Genomic DNA, 13,223 nt, shown 5'->3' on the forward strand with positions numbered 1-13,223 from the left:
TAAAAGTAAAAGTCTAATATAGAAAAACAACTAATTTTTAATTCCCAGCAATGGCGCCAAAAACTTATTGCGGCCAAACGCAGACGCAAGTATACACGGTCGTCAAGTAATAAAGTGACTAAAAGCCAGATGTCAAACCCACGAGGACTTGTGATTATCTATTAACTAAATTAGACTATCCTAATTATCTAAACAAGAATTAAACCTAGAAGTGTTTGATTCTAATCTAATTAAATAAAAAGAAAACAAATAATGAACTCTGAACAATAGAAGAGCAGATTTTTATGTTATCAATGTGATAGAAACGATCTAGGGTATGAGATATCTAATAATGATATTGTACTCTTCAATTGAATTGACTAATTAATTTATTTAGTTTATTGGTTGACATGGTTAATATTGCTCATAAGAATTTGTCGATCTCTTACTCGCCTATTCAAGCTAACCCAACACCTATATGTCTATAAAGTTAGAATCAACATGAATGCATTTATAATTCCCTCATAATAACCAAGAAAGGCAATTAGTATATGTCTATCCTAACCGCGAATACATTCCCCGATGCCAGGGTTCAAGAACTTGCTTGTGATGACCCGGCCAGTCGTCTCATGAGTTACGCTCCGTTTCCCCCATTTCTGCTTCTTTATGCCTTGTTTATCCTTGTTTTGTGGTATCAGGTTGGTCGGATTGAATTCGGATTGGTTTTGGTGAAGTTTGAGACACTTAGTCCCTTTTAAGAAGGTTTGAGTTGGAAAAGTCAATCGGACGTTGACTTATGTGTTAGAGGCCTCGGATGTGAGTTCTGGTGATTCTGTTAGCTTTGGGAGGTGATTTATGACTTAGGAGGGTGATCGGAATGGGTTTTGGAGGTCCGGAGTAGAATTAGGCTTGAATTGGCGAAGTTGATATTTTGGCGATTTCCGGTTGATAGGCGAGATTTTGATCCAGGGGTCGGAATGGAATTCCGAGAGTTGCAGTAGCTTCGTTGTGTCATTTGGGATGTGTGTGCAAAATTTCAGGTCATTCGGACGTGGTTTGGTTGGGTTTTTGATCGAATGCGTATTTCGGAAGATTTTTAGAAACTTAGGCTTGAATCCGATGTGTTTTGGGTAATGTGATGTTGTTTGAGGTGTTTTGATGATTGGAACAAGTTTGAATAAGGTTTTAGGATGTGTTGGTGCCTTTGGTTGAGGTCCCGAGGACCTCGGGTGAGTTTCGGGTGGTCAATCGGACCATTTTGGAGTTTGGAAAATTGCGGATTTTTGTTCCAGCAGTTGCAGGTATTTTGTTTTCCGCGTTCGCAAGTGGCACCTCGCGTTCGCGCAGAAGGAATTGAGGAAGGCCAGAAATTAGCCTTCACGTTTGCGAGATGGGCTTCGCATTCGCGGAAGGTTGGTAATCAGTGCATCGCGTTCGCGATAAGGAACTCGCGATCGCGTAGAGTAATTTGGGTCTGAGGGGTTCAAGGTCAGTTGTTCATCGCGTTCGCGTAGGTGTTATCGCGTTTGTGAAGGTGTGGGAGGAAGAAGCACTGCATTCGCGATGGGAATGTCTCATTCGCGAATAGTAAAAAGGTGGTCAACGTATGTTTGTGCTACGCGAACGCGAGGGTTTGACCGCGTTCGCGAAGAAGGAAAGTCAGGCCTGGGCAGAATGTTTTTAAGTCGTCTTGTCCGCGATTTTGGGTCTATTTTCACCCATAGTTGATCATTTTGAGAGCTTTTTGAAGGAGATTAAAGAGGGATTCAAGGGGGAAACGATTTGAGGTAAGATTTTTGGACTTAAAACTCGATTCTATTGTGAAATCTACCTAGAAAATCATGGAAACCTAAGCTAAAAATGGAAGAACTAGGGCTTGGAATTTGGACGTTTAATTTGGGATTTGAAGGGTCATTTGTGGAGGGATTTTGATGTTTTTGGTATGTATGAACTCGTGGGGAGATAAGGAACCTAATTTCTGAGTTTCGAGAAGTGGGCCCGGGGCTCGGGTTTTGCTAATTTCGGGATTTGTGCCCTTTATTGATTGTCTTCGCTTGGGCTTTGTTCCCATAGCATATTTTGACGTCCTTGTTCTGATTTTGGATAGATTCGACGCGCGTGGAGGCCGATTCGAGGGGCAAAGGCGTCGCGAGCTAGAGATTTAGCCGGTTCGAGGTGAGTAATGGTTGTAAATGATGCTCTGAGGGTTTGAAACCCCGGATTGCACATCGTAGTGCTATATTGAGGTGAGGCACACGCTTAATGATGAGCGTGGGGTCGTGCCCTATTGAGGATTGTGACTTGGTCCATCCCGATTGATGATTTTACCGCGTACATGATTTAAATCTATTAGCTATCATCATTATTTGGGCTGAATATTTGGGATCCGTGCCAATTATTTGAACCCTTCGGGGATTGTTGTTGATGTTTCCTCACTGTTTTGACTTTATACTTGAACTCAGTCATTTTATTTCCACTGTTTTTCAAACTCAGCCATGTTTATTCTGTTTTAATACTCAAATGATATTTAAATGATGTTTTGTGCTGAGAAATACTGTTTTACTGTTGCCCGATAGGCTTACATGATTTTTGACTGAGTAAGGCCGATGGCTTGTGTTGTGAGGATATCTTTTGGGTCGGGCTGCACGCTGCAGCGGTGATACATATCTTTGGGATCGGGCTGCACGCCACAACGGTGATACATATCTTTGGGATCGGGCTACACGCCGCAGCGGTGATACACTGATTTGATTATGAGGCTGAGGGCCTGAGATTGTACGCCACGAGGTGGCTTGATATTGATATGAGGTCGAGGACCTGTTTATGATGCCGCGAGATGGCTTGATATTGCACTTGGACTGTAAGGGGCCCCTCCAGGAGTCTACACACTCCCAGTGAGCGCGGGTACCCAGTGTGATATGAGATATAGCCCGAGGGGCTTGTGTTGTTCTATGTGATTGCCCGAGGGGCTGGTACTGTTCTGAGATATTGCCCGAGGGGCAGATTTTTTGATATTGTGCCCGAGGGGCGAACCTTATGTGCTTATCTTTCTTATTTGCCTGTCATTTACTTGCTTAATTGTGTGTTTGTGCCCGAGGGGCGGATTTCTGTGCTTATCTGCACTAGTTGTCCTACATTCATTTGCACAACTGTTGAAAAAGTTATTTTCAAAAAGGGTTTAAACTGAGCTAAGATGTTTTAAAGGATTTTACGGCTTCATTGCTTTCTACTGGTTTTTGACACTGCTTCTATACAACATGTTGATGCTTTTTTCGTGATTTCTTATCACTAGTTGTCCTACATTCATTTGCACAACTGTTGAAAAAGTTATTTTAAAAAAGGGTTTAAACTGAGCTAAGATGTTTTAAAGGATTTTACGGCTTCATTGCTTTCTACTGGTTTTTGACACTGCTTCTATACAACATGTTGATGCTTTTTTCGTGATTTCTTATCACTCAGTCTTTATTTATGATTATTATTCACTGAGTTGGCAGTACTCATTTTACTCCCTGCACCTTGTGTGCTGATTCAAGTATTTTCTAAGCTTGGTGGCAGTTGTTAGTGGAATTAGCAAGGTAGCTGTCGGCGTTCGCAGCACTGCTTCCTCTCTCTTCATTCTATTAGACTGTACTGAGTACATTTCAGACCTTGTCAATCGTATTTAGACATAGTAGATGCTCATGACTAGTGACACCCCGGTTTGGGATGTGTTTGGGTTGTACTTCTGCCTTGCTATGATATTATCCGCTGTTTAGCATTATTAAATCATGTTTTAGCCTGTTTTATTGCTTTTTAGTTGTTTAACTTCGAATTGGGAATGTGTCGGCTGGCCTTGTCTTCACGAGAGGAGCCATCACGACCGGGTCTGGGTTTAGGGTCGTGACAAGTTGGTATCAGAGCCTTGGTTACATAGGTCTCACGAGTCATGAGCAGGTTTAGTAGAGTCTCGCGGATCGGTACGGAGACGTCTGTATTTATCCTCGAGAGGCTGCAAAACCTTTAGGAAAACTCCATGTTCTTGAAATTCTTATCGTGCGTCCTTGATTCAGCATGAAATATAACTCTTTGAACTCTTTCCACGCATTCGTATGGGCGAACGAGCACTCAGTATCAGATGTGCATCGATGGCTTATGATTCCCTGATTGAGGGGCGAGATGTGATCTCTATGTGCTGATGTTGGGCTAGTCTGGAGGACTTGAGGCCGGATTTTTGCCTATAGCTTGAGCACTGAGGTGCTGATTGTGTAAGCACGTGTTTTTGAACTTATTTGTTCGGTAGTGTCCCTATCAGGGGAAGTGACAGCTGGATGGCTATGTGATGAGTATGTTATGACTGCGAGATGTATCTATATGATTTGGAAGCAACGAGAAGGGTCCGCTGGAGGATAGAAGAACTATTAGGTGCTTGATTTCCGTCTTGATTCGAGTTATAACCCCGAGTTAGGGGCGTGTGAAGAATCTTTTCATGTTTCCTAGTTAGGATTGAAGTAAATTTCATGATTGCGGTATGAGTCAGACTCAGGAAGACTAAGTGACTGCGTAATGGTATTATGGCAGCAATAAAGTATATGCGTTATGAGTTATGGTGTATGTTTGATCTATGGCTTCGAGCCAAGTGGTGGAGTTGCTATTGATTTGCTGATTGCACAGTTATGTGCTATGTTGGTTCCAGTTTGAGGCGTGCTGGTGAATCAGTTATGGTTTGCGGAGATTGATCCCGGGGATGGCTCGAGTAAAGGAAAATTTTCGACTAAGGTAAGGTTATATCATGCTTCATAGGTGTTTGAGAATCACGGAATGTCTTGAGTGGTTGTTGATAAAGAATGCTCAGTGCATAGGAAAGGAAAGTGGCTTGGTTGCATCAAGGTAAGGTTATATGCTGCAGTGTCAGAAGTGCTAATGAGGCACATGTTGTTCGGTTCTCTTGATTGCAGTTTGAGTAGAGTGGATGACTCCAGAGATTGGTTCCATTGTGTTCAAAATTTTACATGCAATAATTGGAGGCTTTCAAGTTGTACTTGTGGCTAAAAACTGAGTTTTTAGTGGAAGATGGCAAGACATGTGGTATTTTCCTTATCATTATGGGATTCTATATATCAGTATCAGGAAGGTAAAGGTAATGGTCTTGGATTCGCAGGAAGTACCTTCAGGGTAGGTATTTTGAAGGTGGCGTTTTTGGGGATATTTAAGAGAGTATTCAGCGGCTTATGAGCCTTAGACGGTTTGGTTTCATGCTTGGGTCTCGTATGGTGAGTCTGGATTGAGGAATTGTGGTGTTATATCAAGAAAGAGTATCAATTTGAAGGTAAATCAAACGGAAACTCGGATAGATGGGATAGCTTGGTAGTAGGCCGGATTGGCATGGTGATGGATATGGTCGGTTCTTGAGTGCTTATGAAGCGGTGGGTTTCCACAGGTTTTTGTGGCAATACTCTTAGGTTTGGATTGCTCGTAGCTTGGTTGAGTTAGAAGGAGTCAGTTCTGATGGTTCGGTTTTGTGCAAAAGGGGATTCGTAGAGTTTTGATAATTTCTACCATGGTTAGAGATGTATAATTTTTGCTGGCATGAGGAGCATGAGATGTATAGTGATTTTCTCCTAGATGGGATCAATGGAAAGTTCTTGACTAGTTGAGTACGTAGATGTTTGTGGCTCGGAAGGGAGATGAAGTTCTCATGTTATCCTAAGATGGTATGGTATATGCGGTATGTTGTGGAGGAGTGAGATTTGCGTGTGTAAGGCTACAGTTCATTTCTGAACGGAAGGCCATAAAATTCTTAGGCAGTGGGTAGTTTCAGTTAATTAGAGAAATGATCTTTAGATGATCAATGAAATGGTATTGCTAGTTGGAGGTAATTTGACGAGGGTATACGTTTCAGAAAAAGGCAATGTGATTAAGTTGATGGTACTTCGGTAGTATGGCGGCACATTCTTGTAGATCGATTGCTGATATCCGAGTTTGCTTGGAGGCACAGAAGAATGTTAGAGTATCTCTCGTGGAATAATTGGATATAAGAGGTGTAGTGTGTATTCAGACGGCGGAATTGGGATCAGGTATGGTGATTCGTGTGCTATTTGGGTTTGGAGACCCGAGTGGATCTTTTACTGCTTGGTATGTTAGATCTTAGATGTAATATTTGGCATAGACTGGTTGTCTTCGTGTTGTGTTATTCTGGACTATTGCGCTAAGGCGGCAATGTTGGCTATGCCGGGAATGCCACGGATTGAGTGGCGAGGTTCGACAGATTATGTTCTTAGTAGGGTGGTTTTATATTTCGAAAACCCAGCGGATGGCTGGGAAGGATTGTCTTTCTTATTGGGCTTTTGTGATGTATGTCAGTGTAGAGACTCCTACCATTGATTCAGTTTCGGTGGTGAGGGATTTTTCGGATGTGTTCTTGTGGCTGGGCATGTCGCCGCGCAAGGTTGTTGATTTTGGTATTGATTTGATGCCGGGCACCGTATCGTATGGCACCGGCAGAGTTTAAGGAGTTGAAGGAACAACTTCAGAGTTTCCTTGATAAGGGGCCCGTTGGCAGGCTAATGTGGATGTGTGTTCTAACTTGAGTCGACTTGGTTGACTCCGAGTTGTATTGCTGAGGGATGTGTGACTCGATTGTTATTGAGCTTATTAGTAATATGGGGAGATCTATGAGTTACCCTTCTGTGTTGCGAGGTGTTATGATTTGTTGGTTATAGGCACATGTGGTGCGGCTCTATTGGGGTCTCGTAGTGAAAGTCGAACGGGAAGAGTAATTGGGTGTTGCTCGATGAATGGCGTATCGGTTATGTCCTTTCGGGTTTGCGTGGTGTATGTTATTTGCTTCACTGTGGGTGTGATGATTTGCTTTGGTTCCAGACATCAATTGTGCGTGGTTGTCAATTTCGAGCATAGTGACTTGAGGTGTTTCATGTGGAGCAGTATTTGGATAGGATCGCACATTGCAGCGAAGTTATGTGGAGGTATGACCTTGCGGGGTAGATTTGTGTGTTCTATTTTTATGATGTGAGACGGGTTCTCCGCCTTGTTTGGTGGTGGTACTGGTGAGCTTGAGGTACAGCTCTTTCATTGAGTCACTTTCAAGATTTGAGTACGTTCGGATTGTTTCTTATTGGTGCGCGGATTGCACGAGTTGCGGTTTTAGATCGTATTGATGTGTCATATCACTAGAGTAGTTGAGTTGGATTAGATGAGATCGTTGGGATCCAGAATGAATACAAACGGATTCAGTTTCAGTATGTTGGAAGGATGATGCCGAGGTTTGGCCCAGAAATTTGCTATGGTCTTTGCCAAAGGAGAAGTGGCTTCATGAATGGTTGATCTAAGAAATGGTTATGGCTTACTGTATGTTTTAGTTATCATTGGTAGTATATGAACGCGTTGGGATGAGAATTTAGTTGATAAGAGGTTTCCTATCGATATTCGGTTGTTATGTGCAGCTGCTATGATTAGAAGTTATCGCTACAAGTGTTTGAGTTATGTGGTATATCATGTAATTGCACCTGAGGTTGCAAGTGTGGGTTATTACAGCTTGTTCGGGCTTATTCAGTGTATAGATGTGAGATTCTAATCTTGTGGATGATTTTCGAAGTAGAAATGTGGTTCTAAGGTTTGTGGGCTAGATGGGATTGTGAAATTTTTTAGTTGCATTGTGTTATCGGACCTATAGGAGATAGGGTGACGTGGGATCACCCCCGGGTATATGCATGGTAAGGTTATTCAGCGATTGGTTGGCTTTTGGAACAACTCTGGGCACGTTCGAGGACGAATGTTAGTTTTAGTTGGGGAGGATGTGACGACACGGCCAGTCGTTTCATGAGTTACCGCTCCGTTTCCCCTATTTTTGCTTCTTTATGCCTTGTTTATCCGTGTTTTGTGGTATCGGGTTGGTCGGATTGAATTCGTATTGGTTTTGGTAAAGTTTGAGACACTTAGTCTCTTTTAAGAAGGTTTGAGTTGGAAAAGGCAACCGGACGTTGACTTATGTGTTAGAGGGATCGGATGTGAGTTCCGGTGGTTCGGCTAGCTTCGGGAGGTGATTTATGACTTAGGAGGGTGATCGGAATGGGTTTTGGAGGTCCGGAGTAGAATTAGGCTTGAATTGGCGAAGTTGATATTTTGGCGATTCCCGGTTGATAGGCGAGATTTTGATCCAGGGGTCGGAATGGAATTCCGAGAGTTGCATTAGCTTCGTTGTGTCATTTGGGATGTGTGTGCAAAATTTCAGGTCATTCGGACGTGGTTTGATTGGGTTTTTGATCGAAAGCGTATTTCGGAAGATTTTTAGAAACTTAGGCTTGTATCCGATGTGTTTTGGGTAATGTGATGTTGTTTGAGGTGTTTTGATGATTGGAACAAGTTTGAATAAGGTTTTAGGATGTGTTGGTGCCTTTGGTTGAGGTCCCGGGGACCTCGGGTGAGTTTCGGATGGTCAATTGGACCATTTTGGAGTTTGGAAAATTGCAGATTTTTGTTACAGCAGTTGCAGGTATTTTGTTCTTTGCGTTCGCGAGTGGCACCTTGCGTTCGCGCAGAAGGAATTGAGGAAGGCCAGAAATTAGCCTTCGCGTTCGCGAGATGGGCTTCGCGTTCGCGGAAGGTTGGTAAGCAGTGCATCGTGTTCGCGATAAGGAACTCGCGATTGCGTAAAGTAATTTGGGTATGAGGGGTTCAAGATCAGTTGTTCATCGCGTTCGCGTAGGTGTTATCGCGTTCGCAAAGGTGTGGGAGGAAGAAGCATCGCGTTCGTGAAGAGTAAAAAGGTGGTCAACGTAAGTTTGTGCTACGCGAACGCGAGGGTTTGACCGCGTTCGCGAAGAAGGAAAGTCAGGCCTGGGCAGAATGTTTTTAAGTCGTCTTGTCCGCGATTTTGGGTCTATATTCACCCATAGTTGATCATTTTGAGAGCTTTTTGAAGGAGATTAAATAGGGATTCAAGGGGGAAACGATTTGAGGTAAGATTTTTGGACTTAAAACTCTATTCTATTGTGAAATCTACCTAGAAAATCATGGAAACCTAAGCTATAAATGGAAGAACTAGGGCTTGGAATTTGGACCTTTAATTTGGGATTTGAAGGGTCATTTGTGGACGGATTTTGATGTTTTTGGTATGTATGAATTCGTGGGGAGATAAGGAACCTATTGGTGTAAAAATTTCTGAGTTTCGAGAAGTGGGCCCGGGGCTCGGGTTTTGCTAATTTCGGGATTTGTGCCCTTTATTGATTGTTTTCGCTTGGGCTTTGTTCCCTTAGCATATTTTGACGTCCTCGTTCTGATTTTGGATAGATTCGACGCACGTGGAGGCCGATTCGAGGGGGAAAGGCCACGCGAGCTAGAGATTTAGCTGGTTCGAGGTGAGTAAAGGTTGTAAATGATGCTCTGAGGGTTTGAAACCCCGGATTGCACATCGTAGTGCTAGATTGAGGTGAGGCACACGCTTAATGACGAGCGTGGGGTCGTTCCCTATTGGGGATTATGACTTGGTCCGTCCCGATTGATGATTTTACCGCGTACTTGATTTAAATCTATTTGCTGTCATTATTATTTGGGCTGAATGCCATATTTGGGCTCCGTGCCAATTATTTGAACCCTTCGGGGATTGTTGTTGATGTTTCCTCACTGTTTTGACTTTATACTTGAACTCAGTCATGTTATTTCCACTGTTTTCAAAACTCAGCCATGTTTACTCTGTTTAAATCCTCAAATGATATTTAAATGATGTTTTGGGCTGAGATATATTCTTTTGCTGTTGCCCGAGAGGCTTACGTGATTTTTGACTGAGTAAGGCCGAGGGCCTGTGTTGTGATACATATCTTTGGTATCGGGCTGCACGCCGCAGCGGTGATACATATCTTTGGGATCGGGCTGCACGCCGCAGCGGTGATACACTGATTTGATTATGAGGCCGAGGGCCTGAGATTGTACGCCACGAGGTGGCTTGATATTGATATGAGGTCGAGGACCTATTTATGATGCCACGAGATGGCTTGATATTGCGCTTGGACCGTAAAGGGCCCCTCCAGGAGTCTGCACACCCCCAGTGAGCGCGGGTACCCAGTGTGATGTGAGAGATAGCCCACGGGGCTGGTGTTGTTCTATGTGATTGCCCGAGGGGCTGGTACTGTTCTGAGATATTGCCCGAGGGACGGATTTGTTGATATTGTGCCCGAGGGGCGAACCTTATGTGCTTATCTTTCTTATTTGCCTGTCATTTACTTGCTTAATTGTGTATTTGTGCCCGAGGGCCGGATTTCTGTGCTTATCTGCACTAGTTGTTCTGCATTCATTTGCGCAACTGTTGAAAAAGTTATTTTCAAAAAGGGTTTAAACTGAGCTAAGATGTTTTAAAAGTTTTTACGGCTTCATTGCTTTCTACTGGCTTTTGAAACTGCTTCTATACAGCATGTTGATGCTCTTTTTGTGATTTCTTGTCACTCAGTCTTTATTTATAATTATACTCACTGAATTGGTAGTACTCATTTTACTCTCTGCACCTTGTGTGTCAATTCAGGTATTTTCTGAGCTTGGTGGCAGTTGTCAGTGGAATTAGCAAGGTAGCTGCCGGTGTTCGCAGCACTGCTTCCTCTCTCTTCATTCTATTAGATTGTACTGAGTACATTCCAGACCTTGTCAATCGTATTTAGACTTTGTAGATGCTCATGACTAGTGACACCCCGGTTTGGGCTGTGTTTGGGTTGTACTTCCGCCTTGTTATGATATTGTCCGCTGTTTAGCATTATTAAATCATGTTTTAGCCTGTTTTATTGCTTTTTAGTTGTTTAACTTCGAATTGGGAATGTGTCGGCTGGCCTTGCCTTCACGAGAGGCGCCATCACGACCGGGTCTGGGTTTAGGGTCGTGACATTGCTCTACTTAATTCTATGTGCAATCCAGAATTGCCACTTTCGGTTCAACTCTAGATTCGTAGGTAGTATTTAAGTGATTGCAAACAATCCTGATAGAATATATGAGTCCACCAAACTATATTGAGACCAGGTCCTCTATAGGTTTCCGCTGGTAGTGCTAATGAAACAGTAAGTAAATGGAACAGGGAACTTTTATGCGGGAAAATCCCTGCTCAAGGGGATAAAAAACCATGACCTACACTGGTAGGATTTCAGCTTCACTATGAGCAACTTTAGATTACAACCTATGCAATCTAGGAATTAAACTCTTAATCTCTCACTAACTTGTAATACACCTATTACAAGCCACTTTGCAATACACCTTTTATAAAGACTTCAACTCATGACTAACTCTAGTCACGACACAAACACTGAAGGTTTATGATTTACAAGGGGTTCCTAATTAAAGCTTCCAGATAAGCAAAGTAGGAATTACAATGAAGAACAATTACAAAGTTACAACTCAACTAAGGACAAGATACTTGCTGTAGGAATTGGTCTGTAGTAGTGTTGTACTTTGTTCTTGATGCACTTGAGAATTGAATGCTTGACAGATGAACGGTTCAAGTTCTTGAATGATTTCTCAAATGTTTAAGGGATGTTTTGTTGTAATACTCTTTGTTAATACAACTTGGATGACATCACTTGGTTTGTCAAAGGGGAGTGACTGCAGTACTGTGCTGTGCTGTTTGCGTGTACAGTGCAGGCAGTCACTTTCCAGCTGTAGATAGTTGACTTCGTACTGTTGTCAGGGAAACACAAGGGGATCAGGTCCCTGTGTTGATTCTTTATCTTCTGAACTCATAGCAACTCATATTAGCTCGAGTCCGTTGATAGAGTTGTGTACTGAGTGTGTCAGGTCCCTTATCTGGTTCTTTAACAGTAAGTTTGTTAGATCATCAAAACATAAAGCTAAGGTACTGTAGACCCATCAATTTCCCCCTTTTTGATGATGACAAACTTAGAAATTGATAACCCATATTCAGAGCAAAATAAACCATATGAACTAACAGGAACTTCAAAAATTCCCCGTGACTTTATGCTTTCCCCTTAATCAGATCCCTGTTTCAATTATACTTCCCCCTTTTGGCATCATTAAAAATACACAAGCAAGCAATCAGTATAAAGAAGTCTAGCCTAGCTAACTCATGCCACATATGTTCACACCACATGATAGAAAAGAGAAGCAGAGGAACATAAGTATTCATAGCAAAAGAGGAGAGTTTTCATTACTTTTTATAAAACATAAGCCTTTGCCATTACAGCAAAGGCAGATTTGGATTGTTATCAGCAGTCAGTACAAGGAAATTCCACCCACACCACAAAAGAAAAACAAAAACAACTACCATAGAGTCATCAAAAACAAAAAAGATAATCTGGAAACTGATCACTGAAGGATTAGCCTAGGGGACACTAGAAGGAGAGGGCTTAGAAGCTGCAACAAGAGTGTTGAGAATGAGATCAATTTGAGCATTGGCCGACATTTGCTCTGCGAGCAGTTTCTCCTTCAGGTTCTCAACATGTTGCCTGAGATCAGCATTTTCTTTGGTCAGACGAGCAACATCTGCATTTGACCCTGGTGCCCCTTTAGCCTGCTAATTCTCCAAAATGGCATTCCTTGCCTTCAACTTCCTAATCTCCTCAGTAGCGCTATTCTGGGCATTGATAAGCTGTGAGATCGTGGAAGTGCTTCCTACCCCTCCACCTTTTTCAACAGATTTACATTGCTCTAAAGTAGTTTGAGAGAAGGTCTTCTTCTTGGTCCCTATCTTGGGCTGTCCCAAAGGCACATCAAAGAACTTGAAGACATGCGTGAGAAGAAATCCATAAGGAAGACCATGGTTTCCATGTATGAAAATTGCCACCTTTTGCATGTGCTCAATCATTATGGCTGGCAGATTAATAGATCGGAACCCATCCAGTGCTTCCACCAAATACATATCAGACCTGGAAGTGATGGATCTCCTCTCAGCACGGGGTAGAAGGACCTTGTTTACCGACTCAAACAGGAGCTGATAAACTGGAAGCAAAGCTTTCTTATGCACCTGTTCCCCATACTGGACTGCTCCCTCCTTTACAATAGTGTGCCTAAAATTTGATCCACACACATCCTCGACAGTGGATATACCATCAGCAGGAACCTTAAGTATGTCTCCAAGCAGAACAACATCGAAAACAATATCAACTCCATTGACCAGAGCACAACTATGGTCATATTCAACAGTAAAGAGGTCTGCGTAGAAACTTTGGACCTCATCCTCATAGACCTTGGGCACATCCACTTTGAACAGATGTCCCCACTGTTGAAATTCGACCATGTCTAGTACTTGCCACATACCA

This window comes from Nicotiana attenuata, unplaced genomic scaffold (assembly GCF_001879085.1).
Source record: "Nicotiana attenuata strain UT unplaced genomic scaffold, NIATTr2, whole genome shotgun sequence".
Classification (NCBI taxonomy): Eukaryota; Viridiplantae; Streptophyta; class Magnoliopsida; order Solanales; family Solanaceae; genus Nicotiana; species Nicotiana attenuata.